General features: G+C 36.9%; 1 pseudogene; it reads right to left on the bottom strand.

Moving 5' to 3' along the window:
• Nucleotides 1–1,127: 1,127 nt before the first annotated feature.
• LOC110787366 (probable helicase MAGATAMA 3) lies at nt 1,128–19,103 on the bottom strand (annotated as a pseudogene).
• Between the last annotated feature and the right edge of the window lie 441 nt (nt 19,104–19,544).

Genomic DNA, 19,544 nt, shown 5'->3' with positions numbered 1-19,544 from the left:
CACGCTTCAAACGTTTGTATTGCTTAATCTGTACTTTATACAGGCTTCCTGAGTTCCTGGCTTAATTTGGGGTTATTCCGCTATCATATTATGTATTTAACTGTAAACCCCTACACAAATAACCCAAAATTTCGGGTCAAGACCAGGTGGGGACGGGTCTAACCCGTCGGGTTAAGTGGTTAGATGAAGGAATTTTAAATTTTATTCTTATTTTGAAAAAAAACGAGCTTAACCTAAACTAAAGTTTCAGTGAGCGCCTTCCTTTTCATTCTCAAGTCTCAAACTCACCATTCTCTCTCTCTTATCCTCTCAAACAGGAAAAAGTTGAAGAGAGGAAAATAAAGTCGTTGAGAAGAGCCTTCAACCACCACCACACAACCACAACCGACGATGCAAAAGTCTAAACAGACGCCGCCGCCTGCGCCACTACTTCCGACGATACAAAGCGTCGAATTTTCTAGCAGTTTGAGCGTCGACAGTAGTATTAATTCTACTACCAGTGTTGGTATGTAGATGAAGAGATCACTCGCTCTGCTTTGTCGAGCTTTGGGAAAGGAGGAGATTGAAAGGAAGAAGATGGAGGTCGAGAGCAAGAGAAGACTAAACGCTTGGGTTTCATTTATTTGTTAAATAATTTTTTGGTGTTTGAAGTGATAAATTTACTGACTTTTGTTTTTAATTTCTTTGCCTTTCACCTTTTCACTTTTAATTTTCGGTTAATTGGTTTTTGAAACTTAAAAAGTGAAAAATAAATAGGTACAATTAAAAATTTATAAATCCTTTGTAACTGTCAGATGCATCTAGGACTTTTTCAAATTTGCTTAACCCATGTTTTTAATTTCTATATTTTTCACAATTTTTTGTTATGACTTATTAATATACCGACTATATAACATAAAGACATTTAAAATTAAAAAAAAAGAAAAAGAGATTATACCAAAAACATATTTAAAAAATTTTAGAAAAAAGGCATAATAAAAGCTCTCAAATCATTGGGTCAACCCAACCTCGAACACTCTGTTTCTTGAACAACCATTTGTCAACCCAAACCCGAAAGTGACCGACCTGATAGATCTCGTACCCAACACAACCCGACCCGTTTGGCAGAATGATATCATACCATATAATTCTGCAAAATTAGTGACTTCTATTATTAGAAAGAATTAATATCATGGATCTCCTAGTTAAAAAAAAAAAGGGTTTGACTACAATATATCCATTACATGGTTCTCTAATCCCCCTATTTCTACCTGTACGTAGAATTTCTACAAATTTACAGCTTCAACCATACTCTGTAATTTATAAAGTCGATAGTAATATAAATAAATGACGAACCAATCTTCAAAATTGTATAGAATTTGCTGTCAAAAACTCATAGTTCAGGAGACCGATCCTTGAGTCTAGCAGGGGTAAGTTTTTCCGTCCAAAGCCAGCCCTTATCTTCCCTATTGGACGAGCTTTCAAAATCGGAACCAAATCTGGGAAATGATGACAATATCAGTCTACCAATAAGCCATAGTTCCCTTCATTTGATTTCTACAGTCATGTTCAACCTGCAAAGTGCAACCTTGACAGGTTTTTCAGTTTGCCTGAGAAATGAAGATCATCTACTATGCTGATCACCTACTACTAATCATCACCACCCCCGTCACCAAAACCTCCATCTCCATAATCAGTTTCGTTCATTCCTTGGGCAGGGTTGTCACCATCACCATATACAGCTCCGTACATTTCTTCATCAAAACCATCAGGCTCAACTGCCACTTTCATGGATTTCAAGTGTTCGTCACTAAAGAAAGATGGATAAGGCTTTGTTACCTGCCGTAGTTATTGACAAAAATGAGAATTAGTAAAATATTAGAAAATCTTCTTTTTGGTTTTAGGTTGTTCAGGTAAAGAAACAGCAGGAACAAACACACACACTTGGCTAAGTTATATAAGGAGAGCAAGGGAACACGTTTGAATTAAATCGATATCAGCATTCATCTTGAATAACTTGTGTAGAATCTACAAACATCAACATTTAACTCATGCATTGAATCTGGTAAAAACTTTCTTATCCCAAGAACTTCAAGTCCTTAATCGACAGGTCAACCTCCAACGCATACAATTTTTAATAATATGCATAAACTCCAAAACTAATGAAGTTGAAAAAATATCTCAGGTCCAATATATAAAAACTGTACGAGGCTAGATTACGGTGTCCCACTCAGATTAGCAGAAACTTCTTCATCACAGTCAATTACAATTACTGAAAGATTATCTAAGAACATGTCTCACACCAAGAAAATTGTAATTCAACACAAACGACCAGACTATTGGCATTTAATTTTACAGATGCATAATCTTCGTGCACTGCAGAAAAAACCATATTTACCTCAAAAAGAGAATCAATTTTCTCAGCAGCTTCTATAAGGTTGCCCCAGTGCTTGTGCCCCTTCAGTGTTGACGCAGAGCCCACAACCTGGAAATTCTAAAGTTAGGCAAGAACCATCACGGAGAATTTATTCAAGGCATATTGATCAACTCTACCAGGACGGATGAACGAGCTCTGGTGATGCCGACATTCATACGCCTAAAATCTTTAACAAATCCAATACGCCCATCTTTGCTTGCCCTAACACATGAGAAAATCGCAACATCCTTTTCCCGTCCCTGCAAATTCCAGCAATTAATGTAGTTTGACAGGTCAGCCAATAGCAATATTGACAGCAGAAAAAAAAAGTTATTCACCAGTTGGCAACATTGCCATCCCAAACAAAACTACTATACTAGCACAAAGAAACCATATATTCACCTCAAACAAACGGAACAAATTTACAAAACCAAAACAGAAGGAAGCAATCTGGGAGTTGTATGCGCCTATGCATGATGCATGTACCCAATGCACAAGAAGGTTGTACTCTGAGGTGCTAATCATAAGTCCACGAGCATATCATTTACAAGAACTATCAAGCATACACAAAGCCATAAGAAAAATGCTAGAATATTTAAGTAAAACAAAAAGTAGGCAAGTTTCCTAGAGAATTGACCTTCCAGAATTTGAGATTTGAGCTATTAGCATGACTGCGTGAGTTAGCTTCTACAAGTTGAATAATTACTCTGCTGAATCTGACAAAGCTTAAGCATCTTCTACTGTAAAGTTATTATCATGCTTGGTCCAGGAGGCTTCTTTAAGAAGTAAAGCTCATTTGGTACAATGTCATAAATGAGGCAACAGTAATTAAATTGTGTAAGTTCTTTGGAATGCCCCATGTCAAAGTCCACGGCAATGCATCTCCACTCCAAAAAATGTTATTTGTTTTTATTGGATATAGTTTATGGCAGTTTTGGTGTATCATGTGAAGATGTGTTTATTTCCTAATATCTTTCCTAGGTCTTGTCTAATTAAGGAGTTTACTTAGGCTCCAAGCCCTAGAGCTACTATATAATGTAACCGCATCCACAGTTCAATACCAAGTCAATTGACACAATTTCTAAAGTTTATCGTGGTATCAGATCCAATGGTTAATTGATCCTCAAATTAATTTTTCTTTTCCGCTTCTCCGCAGCAGCCCCCTTTTCTCTAGCGCATCGTCAGCAGCCTCCTCCATCATTGCAGCCTCTTTGAGGGGTACTCTGGTCCAGCGCAGGATAGCAGCAGCAATCATAGTCTTGTTTCCTCGACAGGTTTGGTTAGTTTTTCTATCAATCTGTCTCCATGGGGGGTTCTGGTGATAGTGGTAAAAGTAAGATCCAATTGATTCATGATGCTTCTTCTATTTATTATTTACATCCTTCAGAAGGTCCTACTAATTCTCTTTCAAAATATCTGTTAAAAGAGAATAATTATGATATATGGGAGAAGCTATTGTGAATGCTTTGGTGGGTAAAAATAAATATGGTTTTGTTAATGGTGATTTTGCTAAACCTACTGATGACAATGGGGCAGAATTTGTGGCATGGAAGGCTAATAATTCAACTATTTGCTCATGGATTTTCATTTCGGTAGATGAGTCGATTCAACCTAGTGTCGTTTCTCATAAAATTGCTAAAGATATGTGGATTGATTTGAAGGAACGTTATTGTGTTTCTAATGGACCTCGCCTAAATCAACTGAAATCTGACTACCATTCACTCCGTCAGAAAAATCTCTCTGTTGTGTGCTATTACAATAAATTTGTGGCATCGTGGGATGAACTGTACGGGAAAGAAAATCTACTATGTGGTTGCACCTGTGCGGCTGCCGCTAAGCTCTGTGCTCGTATAGAAAGAGACAAAACTCATGATTTTGTCTTAGGTCTTGATGATGAACAATACAAGGCATTGCGTACTCAAATACTCAAGCATTTTCTTTAGCATCTCAGGAGGAACAACACAAGAGTATTATTCGTGATCGATGATAAAACTGATATTGTGAGGTTTGCAGTCCAATCCACATCTAACACAACCATGAATGTTGCTCAACAGTCATCTTCTGCAAATACTCAGTCCGGTCCACCAACGTGCACTCACTGTGGAAGAATTGGCCACGATTATGAGCGTTGCTATCAACGCATTGGGTTTCCCCCTAGCACGCGTGGTGGTCGCGGTGGACGGGGCAGGGGTGGCCATGGCCGAGGGGGAGCTTCAGGAGGTCGTAGCCAGGCTGCTTCCTCCCCTGCAGCAGCAAACGCTGCCCAACCAGAAGTAACAACGCAAGCAATGTGCGTGATTCCAACAACATCAACTCTTCTCCCTTCTCCAATGACCAACTGCAGAAGATTTTGAACCTTCTGGAGAATGCAACGTCCAATGATAAATTGTTTGGTAAAGATAATGGTTGTACATGGCTCCTTGATAGTGGTGCTTCACACCATATGACAAGAACTTTGGAAAATATTTATAATGTTTCTGACTTACCCCATAGTCCTGTTAGTCTTCCGGATGGAGTACAGACTGCATCAATATCTCAAGGAAGTGTGAATTTGGGAAACGGATTAGTACTCCGAAATGTTTTATATGTTCCTAACCTTAAATACAATTTAATCTCAGTTGGTCAGCTAATCCTTGACCCACATTGTCTTGTGACTTTAACTGATCGTTTATGTGTTGTACATGACCGCATAACGAGGACGGCGATTGGCCTCGGTGAGCTAAGGAATGGAGTGTATGTCTTTCGGGAGATGGATCAACCTATTTCAACTCATGCTACTACAGCGGATTCCGCTCTTCTATTACATCGTCGTCTAGGTCACCCATCGAGTCAACAATTATCTTATGTTAGTAGTGCTAGTAAAAACACCAAAATAAAGAAAGAGCTAGACTCTTGTGATGTGTGTTTTCGGGCTAAACAAACTCGTATCATTTTTCCTTTACGTGAGAATAAAGAAGAAGATTTATTTGGTTTAATTCACTGTGATTTATGGGATCCATATTCTAAGTCTTTGTCTTCTGGTTCTCTTTATTTTGATTGTTGATGACCACTCACGTGCGGTTTGGGTATATTTAATTAAAAAGAAGAGTGAAGTGCCCAATTGTATACGTAATTTTTGTGCTATGGTAAAACACAATATGGAAAAATTATCAAACTCATACGGTCTCATAATGGCACAGAATTTACAAAAACATCCTTGTTACAATTCTATCAGGAAATGGGAATTTTATTTCAATCGTCATGTGTTGGTACAACACAACAAAATGGACGAGTTGAACGAAAACACTGAAATATTTTGGAAGTGGCTCGTGCCTTGATGTTATAGGCTTTTCTTCCAATTCGTTTTTGGAGTGATTGTGTCCAAGCTGCATTGCACTTGATTAACATAACTCCTACTAAATCGTTTATGGCAGTTTTGGTGTATTATGTAAAGATGTGTTTATTTCCTAATATCTTTCCTAGGTCTTGTCTAATTAAGGAATTTAGTTAGGCTCCAAGCCCTAGAGCTACTATATAATGTAACCGCTTCCGCAATTCAATACCAAGTCAATTGACACAACTTCTGAAGTTTATCAGTTTTCATTCATTTTCAACACCATTCATTACCACCTCGTAAGAAATGATGAGTGGGTTGTTCACCACAGACTCATAATTTTCAAACTACCTTACACCAAATGGACAGTTATTGTCAACGTCATTTTCTGTTAGTGAATGTTCATCACATAATTGATAATTTGGTCATTCTTGCATTTCCTTTCTGCATCCCACAGATATCCAAGTTGACAATCATTAAGCATTCGAAATTGCCATTTCAAGATTACGCAATTTGAAACCAAGAACAAAGCTATTTAGATCACATACCTGAAAACCATCGACAGTATTTATGTCTACTACTTTTTCTGAATCAATCCCAAACATTTCTCGGAAACGCTCACGAAAGAGCTTAACCTGACGCCTATACGGAGAAATAATAGCAAGCCTGGAGCTTGACTTGAGCTCCGGATATTTAGCCACCAATTTCTGATAAATGAGGAGTCCAAACTCAACCTCGTCCTCATTTACCCAAGATTCACTTTCTTCGGACCACGACTCCGTCCCATCCTTTATATCAAAGAAGCAAAAAGGACGGAAACAGCGATAGTCATGCCAATCACGCCTTGTCTGCTCTTCAATTTCAGCACCATCTTCCAGTGCATCATCATAAAATTCCCGAGAAGGAAAGTTTCGTATCTATTTCAAGAACACACATGTATCATTGATGGTAACAACGATGATTAATGAAAGATCAGGACAGAGTCCCCATGACTTCCAATTCTAAGAACCAAGAAGACCAAATTTTTAAAGCAATATGGACGAAGTTTAGAACACAAAGTAGTTTGTATCCTACGGGAGAACTATCTCTTCTTAATTTTATCAAATCTATAGGAGTCTCAAACCAATTCAAAAGCTCTAACCTAAGCCAGGCACATGACTAACTCTCCAAAAAACCTACATGTGAGAAGAATCGAAAATTGTTACACAAGAAGTTAAAAGAGTGTACCTCTGGATGCATGCGATATTGCGTCTTGAGCATCACTACTGGATATCCAGCTTTCTGGAATCTTTTGAACAAGCTCATGCCATATCTATGCATACATGAGTTAGAAAGAAGTATTTAAACAAATGTAAGGCCTAACACAACAAAAGACAACAACGTAAGATTTAAGGTTCTTACCCCCGACTTTTAGCCACAGAAGACATCACAGTAGCTGGCAATTGAACGGGATCACCGACCTGATAAGCCAATGACAAGAATTTTTGTAAACTTGCAGTCTCACAAGGCCAATTCAGGTCACTTGCATACTTGTTTAACACATAATAACATGAGATGCTCTAACTCTCACTCATTACGACACAATTTTACATGTTACTTCCGTCGTCGAAAATAAAAGCATCACTTTAACTTCTGCACTCCTCTTATACTAACTTTGACTTGAAATACAACCTTTTATAATTTTTACAAATACAAAAATAAAAAATATAATTAGTGGTCAAATGATGAATTGGCAAGTGTGCCGGTCCAAGTGATGCATTTAAAGAGCAACGGAGGGCGAGAGTACTGAGAAGTGAGAACAAGCATTTCCAGATTATTTTACCTTAAACTTCCCTATTTGGCATACTCACTTATGCTCACCAGCACTACTAATTCTATAGGTTTAACATGTCAAACCATAATATCTCTGTCAAGTCAATACAACTTTCAACTTGGACAAAAGAAGTATATCTTCACAGGCTTACTGTGACATAGAGCTAGGGATGGCAATCACATCCGAATCCGAACCGAGTCCGACCCGATTCGAAGGAAAAAACCCGATCCGAATCCGAGAAAAAAAAGTCCGAATCCGAATCCGATTAAAAACACCCGAATCCGAATGGATATGGATCGGATATGGAGTCTGCAGAGACTCCGGCCCGACTCCGACCCGAGTCCGAATCCGAATCCAAATCCGACTCAAAATTATTTCAAAGTGTATTATTTTTCGTACATAACTGTTTTTTAAAGGAAGTTCCCAATTTAATCTAATATATTTAATTAAAGCGCATACATTTGTATTTATTAATTTATTAGAAACTCATTAGATTTTGGTAAATGAGAAATATGATTTCTAATTTATTTTAAAATTAAGAAATACAAGTTCTATGTAAGTAAAGTTAACGCATTATTCGGATTTGGATTTGGATATGGATTCGAATTTGGATATTATATGGATGCAATTTTGGAGTCCGAATTTTAAATGGATTTGGATATGGATATGGATATGGATATGGATGCAATTTTGGAGTCCGAATTTTAAATGGATATGGATATGGATGCAATTTTGGAGTCCGAATTTTAAATGGATATGGATATGGATGCAATTTTAGAGTCCGAATTTTAAATGGATCGGATTTGGAGTTTACTACATCCGACCCGAATCCGATCCATTGCCATCCCTACATAGAGCTAAAGAAATCCTCATTATAACTTAACTTCCCATTCCGTGTACAGCACATGATCAAAAATAGAAAAAAAGGGATGTAAAAATTACCAGAAACACTTGCTTGCATCCAGTTGACAGAGGCACAAGAGTAGCTGGTTCCACCTGTTTTCAAAAAAGGAAATTTGAAGGCCAAAATCAGATGCAAAAGATAATGGAAAGCTCAGTCAAAGCAGCCATTGGAAGAGTCTATAAGTACAAACAATTCTAGTGTGTTTGGGGATGGGGTGGGTTATCATAAGTCTCTTCACACAAATGATTGGCATACTAACTGGAAAAGGCAATTAAAGAAGGCCAAGATTAATATTTAGCCACACAGCATTATCATTTAGATTTCTTCAGCTGTAGACAGGTTCCACAATTGTTCTTTCTAACAAACACCTAGACACACAAACACTTGCGCAGTTTACTAATCTTCGACAAACAAAGGACATTTTCCCATATGCTAATTACGAGTAGTCTGCAACATGTTTTAAGTATGGTAACTTGTGAAAGCTTACAATGACAGTTTCCAATGAAAACCGAATCTTAGTTTACCCGGGAAAACCACAATAGAGGTCATAGTTGGCGGGAATAAAGGTAAGCATATGACTGAAAATTTCAGAAACCAAGACAAATAAAGGGCATCAAAGACGAGATTAAGTGTCAGAAAGTACATGCAATAAAATGTACCCCTTCTCTCCCCCATGGCCTTCTCTGACAGAAAAGTAAGAAATTTTACATAAATTTCGATTAAGGGAGCCCATGGTATCACGAATAACTAGAACAGGATGATAGCTTGTGAAGGATGAGATAAAAAGATCTGGAAAACCAAGACAAGGACGAACATTTTTTTACACAGACATTTACATGAGAATCAGGGGAAGAATATCTCTGTAGTTGATTCAGAAGGTATGGAAACCTACAATTAATTATGAATGGTTATATTACTAGTTAGTGGAAAGAACGAAATCTTCCTTATTTGGGGAAGATAAACAGACAATATTGACGTATTTCGTCACATAAACTTCTGATATGTATGTTTTATATAATGTTTTCACCCCCGTCCCTTAGTACTTTGATGCGTTAAATGAGCTATTCGGAGCGATTTTTAGTACTAATGTGCTCCTTGTAGTGTGTTTGTAGTTTCAGGTACATCAGTGTAGGAATTAGCATATTTTTGTGAATTTCCTATTCATTTGAATCAATACAAGAGATTAGGTACTTTCAAGAGCACACACACTGAGTTGGAAGAGTTTTCGAGCAAAGCGGATAGTGAAAGAACTAGAAAACCGACACTCGTCTACTCTTTTGATCATAACTTACGTTCTACAACTCCAAATGAAGTGATTCAAATTGGGTTGGATTCTAAACTTCAATAGCTTTCCAACGAGTGGTCACTCGCCTAATTCCGACGAATAACAAAGGAGATATGGCGTTTTAAAGATAGAGGATCGTGCAGTTTGTACGCGCGCTCGGCGGGCGAAAGTCTGCCCGACGGGCGGGAGCTGCCCGACCGGGCGCGTGCCGATGGTTTCCAGAATGTCTCCCTCCGCCCGGCGGGCAGACCTGCGCCCGACGGGCGGATTCTTATGCGCGGTTTTCTTTCCGGTTTTCTTTTATTTTTATGGGCAAACTATAAATACTAGGCTTAGTTATTTTAGTTGGACATCTTATTCTAGTATTGAAACCCTTAGTTTTATTTTCCTTAGTTAATTTCTCTCTAAATTTATGCAAACACTTAGTTTTCAAATTCAACAAAAATTCAAGCTTTCTTTTTCTCTTGTTCTTCAATTAAGGTATTATTCTTTATTTCAATTCTTTGTTTAGCTTTAATTATGTTTTCAATCATGCTAATTGCTTTGTCAATTGTTAATATGCTTGAGTAGTCTAATTTTTAGGGTTTGGGGATCCATGATTAATATGAATGGATATTGAATAGTTATGATTGTTGGCATTGTAATTGATTCCTATTGATTGGTTTATTTCACTATACAATTAGATTTGCGCAGGTTTAATTGTGGTAGTTATGCAATGTCAAGTTAAGATTCGAGAGATGCAATTTGATGTTTAAGCTTGTGTCAATAGGTGGAATTAGAGTTAATACGTAGCGAGAACCCGTTAATTCTAAATCTATGATTAGTATCGATTCGAGAGAGCATGCTAGTCTAATTAATTACTTGTCGATTATCGTAATTGTTCATTGTCCTGGATTATTATTTGTTGGTGAACCTATGCCCTAGATTCCTTAATATATTGATTCATACTCGTTTAATTATCGTTCGTAGTCTTAGCATACAAACCACGAACCAACTCTTGTTCCCAATAGTCTAGATTAATTAATTGATAGTAGAAAGAACGCCTGTTTCCCTGTGGATTCGATCCTGACTTCCCTTGCTACCTAGCTAGTGGACTTAGGTTATTTTTGATTAGGTGATACGGCTTTAGCCTGTCAACTTCCCTCCTTCGCCTCAAAAAAAAAAACTTTGCTCCTTTCTTTTTTTCTCCCCTGCATTGAGTTAGGAATCAAACAAGACTTTAAATCAGATAACTTGTGCCCTAATAAGAGCAACGTACAGCTGACTGATTAGCCAGAGAAAGATGAACAGTAATTCTTAATTCATTAACAAAAAAAAGGCGGAATACTTACTGCTTGAGCAGCTTCATCTATAATAACAATGTCAAAACCACGATTCAATTTAGAGAAAATTGTTGAACCACTGAAGCTGAGAGTAGAGAAAACCTGCATCCACAAAAGTATTTAGTGAAAAGAACACGATAAAACTTTCCAGTTTGAGGGGAAAGTTACATACAATCACAGCTTCATCCAAAATTGATGCACGGACACTATCTCTATCATTTCCTGCAGCTCCTTGCTTCTGCCTATCAGATGGCCCTCCAGGCCAGCTAGCTTTTGCTCTACCTTGAAAGTTAATAACAAAAATAAAAGGAAAGCATTATCACGAATGGAATGAGATTCTTGACCTATTTCATCACAAAAATAGAATGGCTTCACATCTGATGCCAACCAATCAATTCAATACATTACAGGCCACCTCACTATCTAAAGATAATAGCCAATGCCATCGCAGCAATTTCACATAAAACAAGTATCAAAATAGATTACTTGACCTGGCCTTTGTACCTCTAAGATATAATGGTTTTTATTTCATTAAAAAGGTCCTTCAAAAACCATAATCTTGAAAAGAGGTTTAGGGATGAGAATGTGCAATGTACCAAGAACCGCAGGAGGGAAGGATGAGTAACAATCCTCCAAAACAATATCATTCTAAGTTTCTAACCCCCCAGAGCCCGAGAAAAAAGATAAAATAGAGTTTATTTGTGAAAAAATGACATCACAAGATATATCCAATAAGCATACCAAATAATCCATCGAAACTGCCTGTACTGAATGATGAGCGTTCAGACCAACGCGTACAATTTTAGGATTATAAGCACGGTCATATTCATCACGAACGCCTGCAGAGAATAGGAATGACATATCATCATGAAGCTCCTTCATCACAAACAATATGTAGAGGTTGCCATATTTGGCTGTCAAAGTACATCAACCAATGGCATAGGAAGTACAGCCGAAACATAAACGAAAACAAATATGGACAAGAGATTGCAGCACATCCCAGAAACTAATAGCTAAACAGATGCATGTTGAAACAGCTATATGCTCGATGAGCAACATACCCCAACAAGATAAATTCTCCAATTTATTAACAAAAGTAATCACAATGTTGAAAATGTTGTTCGACTAGAGGTCCTGATACTGTGTCCAACGTCTATCTCTCTTGAATGGTAACTGTGGATGATGTGTTTGGGTTATCCACATTTGTGCTGGAGCAGGGCGAGACAGGGGCTGTGGCCATGGGCGGTAGGAGAGACTGAGGGTGTTGGGTTGAGTTGTATGGTCTAGATTGAATTGTTGGGTTGGTGGTTTAGAGGGCAGGCTGGCAATGGGGATACGATGGAGGTGGAGTTAGGGTATTTATGGTGGTAGTTATGGATGGACAAGGTTGATTATAGTTTTGACAGACATGGAAATTTAGGAAACAACCCACCAAACATCATTAAAAGGAATTAGGGATATTATCCTTTCCCGTTATTTGAAACCCCTCAACCAAACAGCCACAAATATACATAGTTGGAAAATCACAACATATAAAGACTTGTTAGAAATTACCGGTTGACAGTGATATTCCCTTAATTATTTCATTCCCTAATTATTACAACAAATGGGGACAGAGGGTGTAAAAACGAGACAGGCGAATAAAAATGTATACCTGTATTTAGGACTCGCAATACAATCTCATCAAGAGCAGAATTTGATGGTGCGCAAACCAGCACGCGAACACGATATTTGCGGCTAGAATTTACAACTTCTGGTTTCTGCATCATATAGACTGTTTAGCAAACACAAACCACCAATTACTTATCATACAAAAGAAAAAGTAGTACCAAATCGCTTCCAGTAATAGGAAAAAAACCATCGTCGCCATCAACCGGCATAATCTCATCTCTCGGATTGACTTTGGATATCCAAGGAGAAGCTAGTCTCCATTGATTGCTCCTGTGTCACATAGAAATCGAGGTCAGTGCCATTGTAGATTTTTATATCAATAACCAGACCTATATGTCTACCACGCAATAAAATGTCAAATTGTCAACAAGGCACCTATGGAAATAAAGTAATTGATAATTTTCTGGATCTCAATGCAAAGTCCCTTTTAACATTAGTTCCGCATGACTTTGGCTGTAAACAGACAGTAGAGGTATACCATAGTACCATACCATCCATCATTCAAAAGAACCTCAGTATGGATATGCATGATTTAGTTCATCAGACAAGAACATAAATCTACAAAGACTGCAATAATGCAAATAATAGGTTCCATCTTAACTAAAACAACAAGATATTATATAGTCAAAGAATAAAAGGTTTAATTATCCTAGACACTAAAATGAGCAACTGGCAAAACCTACTTCTCCTCCATAGGCAATTCTGGCCCTCGCTTCATGTCACGCAGTTTATCCCTGCATGAATAAGGAATTTGAACCCCAGATCAGCGAAAATATAGCCTCTACAATGAAGCGGCATATGCAGTCTGCTAGATTACCATCCATGAGATAATAGTGAGGATAGTTGCAAAATACTCACTTAGCACGCATTCTTGCTGGAACAGAATGCAGAATAGCATTAAGAAGCCCAAGGATAGTTTGCGTCTTTCCAGTCCCCGGAGGGCCCTAAAATGAACAAACAATCAGATTCCAAGAAACTCATACTTCCTCCGATTTTTAATACTCGCAACGTTTGTCACTTTTACGCATGTCAATGCACAACATTGATCATTAATATCTTTAATTCTCTTTAGGAAAAAACTTATAAAAAAATGATATTTTAGAAGTACACATTGAGACGAATCTAACAGGATCTTAGATGACTATATTTTATCTTACTTATAAATAACCAATAATAGTCAAAATAGAATATGTGAATAGTGTAAAAAGTCCAAAAGTTGCGATTACATCCCAAAAGAACAAATGAATCTTTGGCTCCATTGGAAATGGACAATTTCAGTAAGAACCTAGATCTGAGGAAAAAAATTCATCTTAGCAATTTCAGTTTGCAATGGTGACTGGATTTTTCAAGCAAAATCCTAGTGAGCCACGGGGATTGGGAAAATACCGAAAATTTTCGCTGAGGTACCCCAGATTAACTTTTGAACAAGAGGCACTCTCCCTCTTTTCCCGGAAAACTTCAATAATATACAGTTTTCAAGTTTAAAAGGTTAAATAACGAACTCCATAGCAAATCAGTTGATTAAGTATCAAAAAAACATTATATCACAGGTCAAGTTGATACTGTGTCATCTTTTCAAAGACCAGTAACACAGAAGTCATGAAGCAGATAAATGTCAACCACAAGAGTGCCTCATGCAGGAAATAAACACATTAAGGTACCAGTGTACCACTCAAGTAAAAACCCTAAACCTCATGGTGACTCAGTGACCGTTTCTGTTCTTTCATCTTAAACCTTTTCCCCCTTGAAGGACAACATATTATTTCAAGTTTTACTTTTAAGGAAAATTTGACCTATATAACACTAACTGTAAGTTTGGCCTAAATTGGGTGGACAGCACCAACTATTATGTACGGTGCACGTAATGACACATGCACCAACCTAAATCCATCATCCTACCTCGCTTACATCTCGAACCAAAAGCACCGTATAACTGCAAAGATAGCATTATTTTAAGATTCTTTTCACTCACATGTGATTATAATTAAGTCCGGGCTAACCCATTCATGATTCATCTCCTTTTAAACCAAACCAAGGTAAGCCTGTACACACTACATAATTCCATAGCAGGGAAGAGAGGTTTGAATTGGCTTAATATGTCAACCTGACAATTATGTCTTCCTTACATAATGGCAAGCTTTCCAACTATTGGTTCACGTTATACTGCTAATTTCAGAACCCCATAATAAAAAAACATGGCACCTAAAAGTCTAAACATGTTTACGTAAATGAATAAATACTTTTGATTGAGTTTCAAAGTAAGAAAATACCTGTATCAAGACAAAAGGTTTCCGTGATAGCCCTGCCTGGATAAAATCAGTCAGATTCACGTCAAGTTATTGTAAAAGTAGAATATGCAAAATTTCTACATAGAACAAAATTAGGTAGCTATGGAATCATCCAGGAAACAGAAAAGAACTAGAGAAAAATGAGATCAGAATAATCCAAGAGTTTCACAAATACTCACATGTATAGCTTTCAGTTGAGACTCGTTGTGACTACTTTCAATAGATTCCATCAATTTCTTAGGGATTTCCCAAGCGAGACGAGTTGAATCCACGCTGCTGTCAGCAGCACTCAAAATTACATCCCTGAAGGGAAGAGAGCGGATTGACCACATGGCGACAAACTCACGAATAATAGTAGATAAACTGCAGACCTGTCGTAAGAATTAGTTACTCTAATAAAAGAAAACCTGACAAGAGTCACAAGGATGAAACATTGAGAAATGAAGATCAGTTGATGAGATCACCAAGAACTGTGCACGCTAGAATTTAGCATTTTTGCAGATTTAGTTCATTACAAGTAGAAAAAATCTAGTCAAATTTAAGATTAAATTACTTTCCCTGATCTTTATACCTGCAAGGCTGCAACACTTTCTGTTTTGGAAAATTTTCAAAATACTTGCAACATTACCGCTTTTACGTTGTGGTTTCTCTCGCTTCCTCTCTTTTTCTCCTCATCACATGAGCACTTCTCCCATCTCTTCCTCATCATATGGGCTCCTAAACAATTGTCCCCCCCCCCCCCCCCAGTGTCGCAAGTTTTAAATCCTTTAAGCTCCATTTTGCATTCCTTCACCCTTTATTTAAAAATTGTCAAAATACTCAACGTATAGGATGTTATGGAACAGCTTACACCCTCCTTCCTATTACACCACATTGGCAACTTAACCTAGTATACTTGTCCGACACGAGAGGAAATGCATTATACATACTACCAGTACTACCAGAAAACCTGGTTTTGAACCAACAGTTGGCAATCTAAGGCAGCAAAGTAAACAGATTATGGCATGATTAGAAACCAATTAACAAGCCACTGATCTTAGGGATTTTAGTGACGGAACTACATATTCTATAAAGTACTACACATACTAAAGGAGTAGATATTCTAGAGCTATTTGCACTTTATACTTTAATAGTTAATACTAAACAGACTAGGTTAGAAAATAGACCTAACCTAGTTTGTCCTTGCCAGAGGCTTTTGATGTATATTTACTTATTTATTTTGACGGGGTATTTTATGTCTATTTGATTGACCTTTGATATGGGAGAAAGGTGGAAAGGCTTCATTCTAGGAAGATAGAAAGACTTGAATAACCCATACACAACACTTGGAAAATGAAAAAGGAAAAAAAACTATAAGGGAAATCAATGAATCATAGACAAAAAAAAAAAAAAAATTGTGGTAGTAAAAATGACAGATGAATCTTGGTTAACATGTTTAACTAAGAGAAAAAAGAGTCTTCAGTTAATTTGGCCCATTATCAAGAACTATGAAGATGATGAAAGCCTTGGTGACCACTGAAATAGAAATGGAAAACGCATCTTTAACTTCTGGAGAACCATTCATGCACCCATAACTTGCACTCATTTATTTTCTTGTAATGGATGAAACCGCATTTTATATGAGATGCCGAATTAACGAACACGGATCATCAAGAAATTTACAAACAGAAACGAGATCAAGGAATAATATATTACCTTCGAAATGTATAGAAACGCCTTGTCAGTACAAACACATGAACGCATATTTACAAGTCTCACACTATGTGTATCAGTTCCCTTATTTTCTCCTTGTAAAAGCATCCTGAGTCTAAGAGAATCATTCTGACGATGCTCCACCAATGCAAATGCATATGTTTCCGGACGTTTTGTCTTTTAAATCCAAAAAAAAAAGTGTAACCACATTAGAATTTAGAATAACAATGTGGGAGCAAACACGCAATCAACTGTAAGCGATAAGCAGATAACCCAACAAAAAACTAACTTAAGATGGTTCTCTTACGCATGGTAGATTGGTAGGTGGTAATATATGGCGGAAATGGTAATGTAATATTGTTAGAACATGTCCAAGGGTAATTTAAGTCCATCTCCAAAAATAATACCACCCAATACCCCTCCCTGGCCCCAATATCCCACATATGTTAATGGATGGTAATGAATTCATGAAGAAAAGAGTGATGGTTTGTGGCTGAGAAGCATTACCATGGATGTTGATATGAAACTTTGCTCACGAATTAGTGAAATTGCATATAATTCAATTGCCACTACCCCTTCCAAAGGGGCCGTTTAATCTTATGAACCAATATTGTCATAGAACAACCAGCAAAAAAAAAAAAACTCAATCACCTTCTCTTTCGAAAGCAGCAAAAGATCATTTTGATAAAAGGATTCTCTTTCATCCTCACGATTGAAAAGTACAGCAGGGAAATAAAACCCTTCCGAATCACTGCATTCCTTGACAATACTCATCGTCTGCTTGAGTTCCGAAGTCCCTGATTGTAAGATAAAAACCATTGTAGTATTTACAAATAATTCGCATAATAGGAACCAAAAGTCTCAAGGCAAAAAAACAAAATCAAAGAGAAAAAAATGTACCCTCTTCCCCTCTGCCAATTTGAGCTTTAACTTCTTCAAAAAGAAGAGGCTCAAAAATTGAAAGGTAGTCATCAACATCTTTAAATGTATCCTTCACCGCCTTTAGACCCTTTACAATTTCTTTTCTTGATTCCTGCTCCTTCTAAATACCCAAACAGACAAAAACAATCACAAATTGCATCACGACAACAACATTTAATTAATCAAATTGCGTTGTTCATCATCAAAAATATCATCACAAATTATTAGGTACACCCGGTTGTAGGTAGAGCTACGTACAACCGGATCGTTTTGTATTTTTTAATCCCTCAAAAAAAGCACATTTTCAGTTTAAAAGCACATTTTTACAATTTTAATGCACATATGTTTTTCAAATATTATGATATTGAACATCTTCTTACAATTGCGAAAAACCCTAAACTTAAAAGGTGAGCAACCAACACCAGTTACATATCCTCTCAGATTCTTCGCGTTCGTATGTTTTTTTGAACTAACAATGTGTTCTTTTGAAATGTATCTGCTTTTAAGCTATAAAAATGTACTTTAACCTGTAAAAGTGTGCTTTAAACTATAAAATTGTGCTTTTGACGGGTTAAAAACCAAAACTATCTGGTTGCATGTAGAGCTACTTGCAACCGGGTGTAGCTTTTACCAATTGTGTGATGATATACCCGAAAAGGAAAATTAAACAAATTTGATTAGAAATTGTTCATCTTAAATACACAAAAAAGTAAAATTAATCACAAATTGGGTAATTAACGGTCAGGAAATAGAATAATAGGATTGTGCGTATGAAATTGCAGAAATACTAGTACATAAACAAAGAGTTAGAGAAAAGAAAATTGCCTGATATTGATCAACAAGGAGAAAGTAATCCCAGCTTAGAACAATCTTGTAGAAGCGAATCATACATGCTTCCTCCTCCACTTTGATTTTCTCTATTGCCATTTTTGTTTGGAGTGGCGACAGAGCGCGCAAGGAGTTCCCTCCTCGTTGTACAATATTGGTGACAACTGCCCGGGGTTCTGGGGTTATTACTCGTTTTTTATCTATGAAGGTTTTGGGTTTTAGGGTGGACAAAGTCCAAACCATTTAAAAAAATTTACTTGCGTGTGTGTCGGGTTTACAATAATTTTATGCACCGTGTACATTGTTTATGTTAGTTAAATATTAACCTCCTCCGAATATCAAAGTAACTTTTTACTCTCTCCGTCCCGGAATACTCGACCCGGTTTGACCGGCACAAAGTTTAAGGGACTTGAATTGACTTATTTAATTTAATAGGTAATAGTTGATAGTGGGGTATTATTTTAATGTAGTTAGTGGAAGATGGGTTAAGAGGTGGGGTTGGGGGAGAGTAGGGGTTGAATTTTTAATTATTTTTTGTATGGAGTAGGGGGTAGGTGGGTTAATAGGGGTGGAGTGAGAAATAATATAATATTGTTAGAATATTTCCATTTTTAGAAACAGGTCAAGTATTAAGGGACGGCCCGATAAGGAAAACAGGTCAAGTATTCCGGGACGGAGGGAGTAGTTTTTACCGGTGTTTAGGTAATTTTTAATTTGTATGAACTTTTGATTCTTTTATGAGTATTTTTTTTATTATTTTTATTATGGAGTTTACGTAATACTACGTAGCTTACTACGTATATTATAGAAACATTAATATCAAAAAAATTGCGATTTTTTTTCATTCTTAGCATACATATTTTTCAAAAAATATGGTACTCAAAATTCAAATATGGTACTCATAAGTTCAAATATGATACTCAAAAGTTCAAAAAATGATAGTCAAAAGTTCAAAAATGGTACTCATGAGCTCAAAAATGGTACTCAGAAGTTCAAAAATGGTGTTCATTTCTCAAATATGGTACTCAAATGTTTTCGAAATAATGATAAAATTACCACTAGCCCTGGGATGTGTGTTTGGAAACACATCTATGAGATAGGCCTCTCCGCTC

Source organism: Spinacia oleracea, chromosome 3, assembly GCF_020520425.1.
Source record: "Spinacia oleracea cultivar Varoflay chromosome 3, BTI_SOV_V1, whole genome shotgun sequence".
In the NCBI taxonomy this organism is placed as follows: domain Eukaryota; kingdom Viridiplantae; phylum Streptophyta; class Magnoliopsida; order Caryophyllales; family Amaranthaceae; genus Spinacia; species Spinacia oleracea.
The sequence above is the reverse complement of the archived record's forward strand: the minus strand, read 5'-3'. Positions and strand labels throughout refer to the sequence as shown.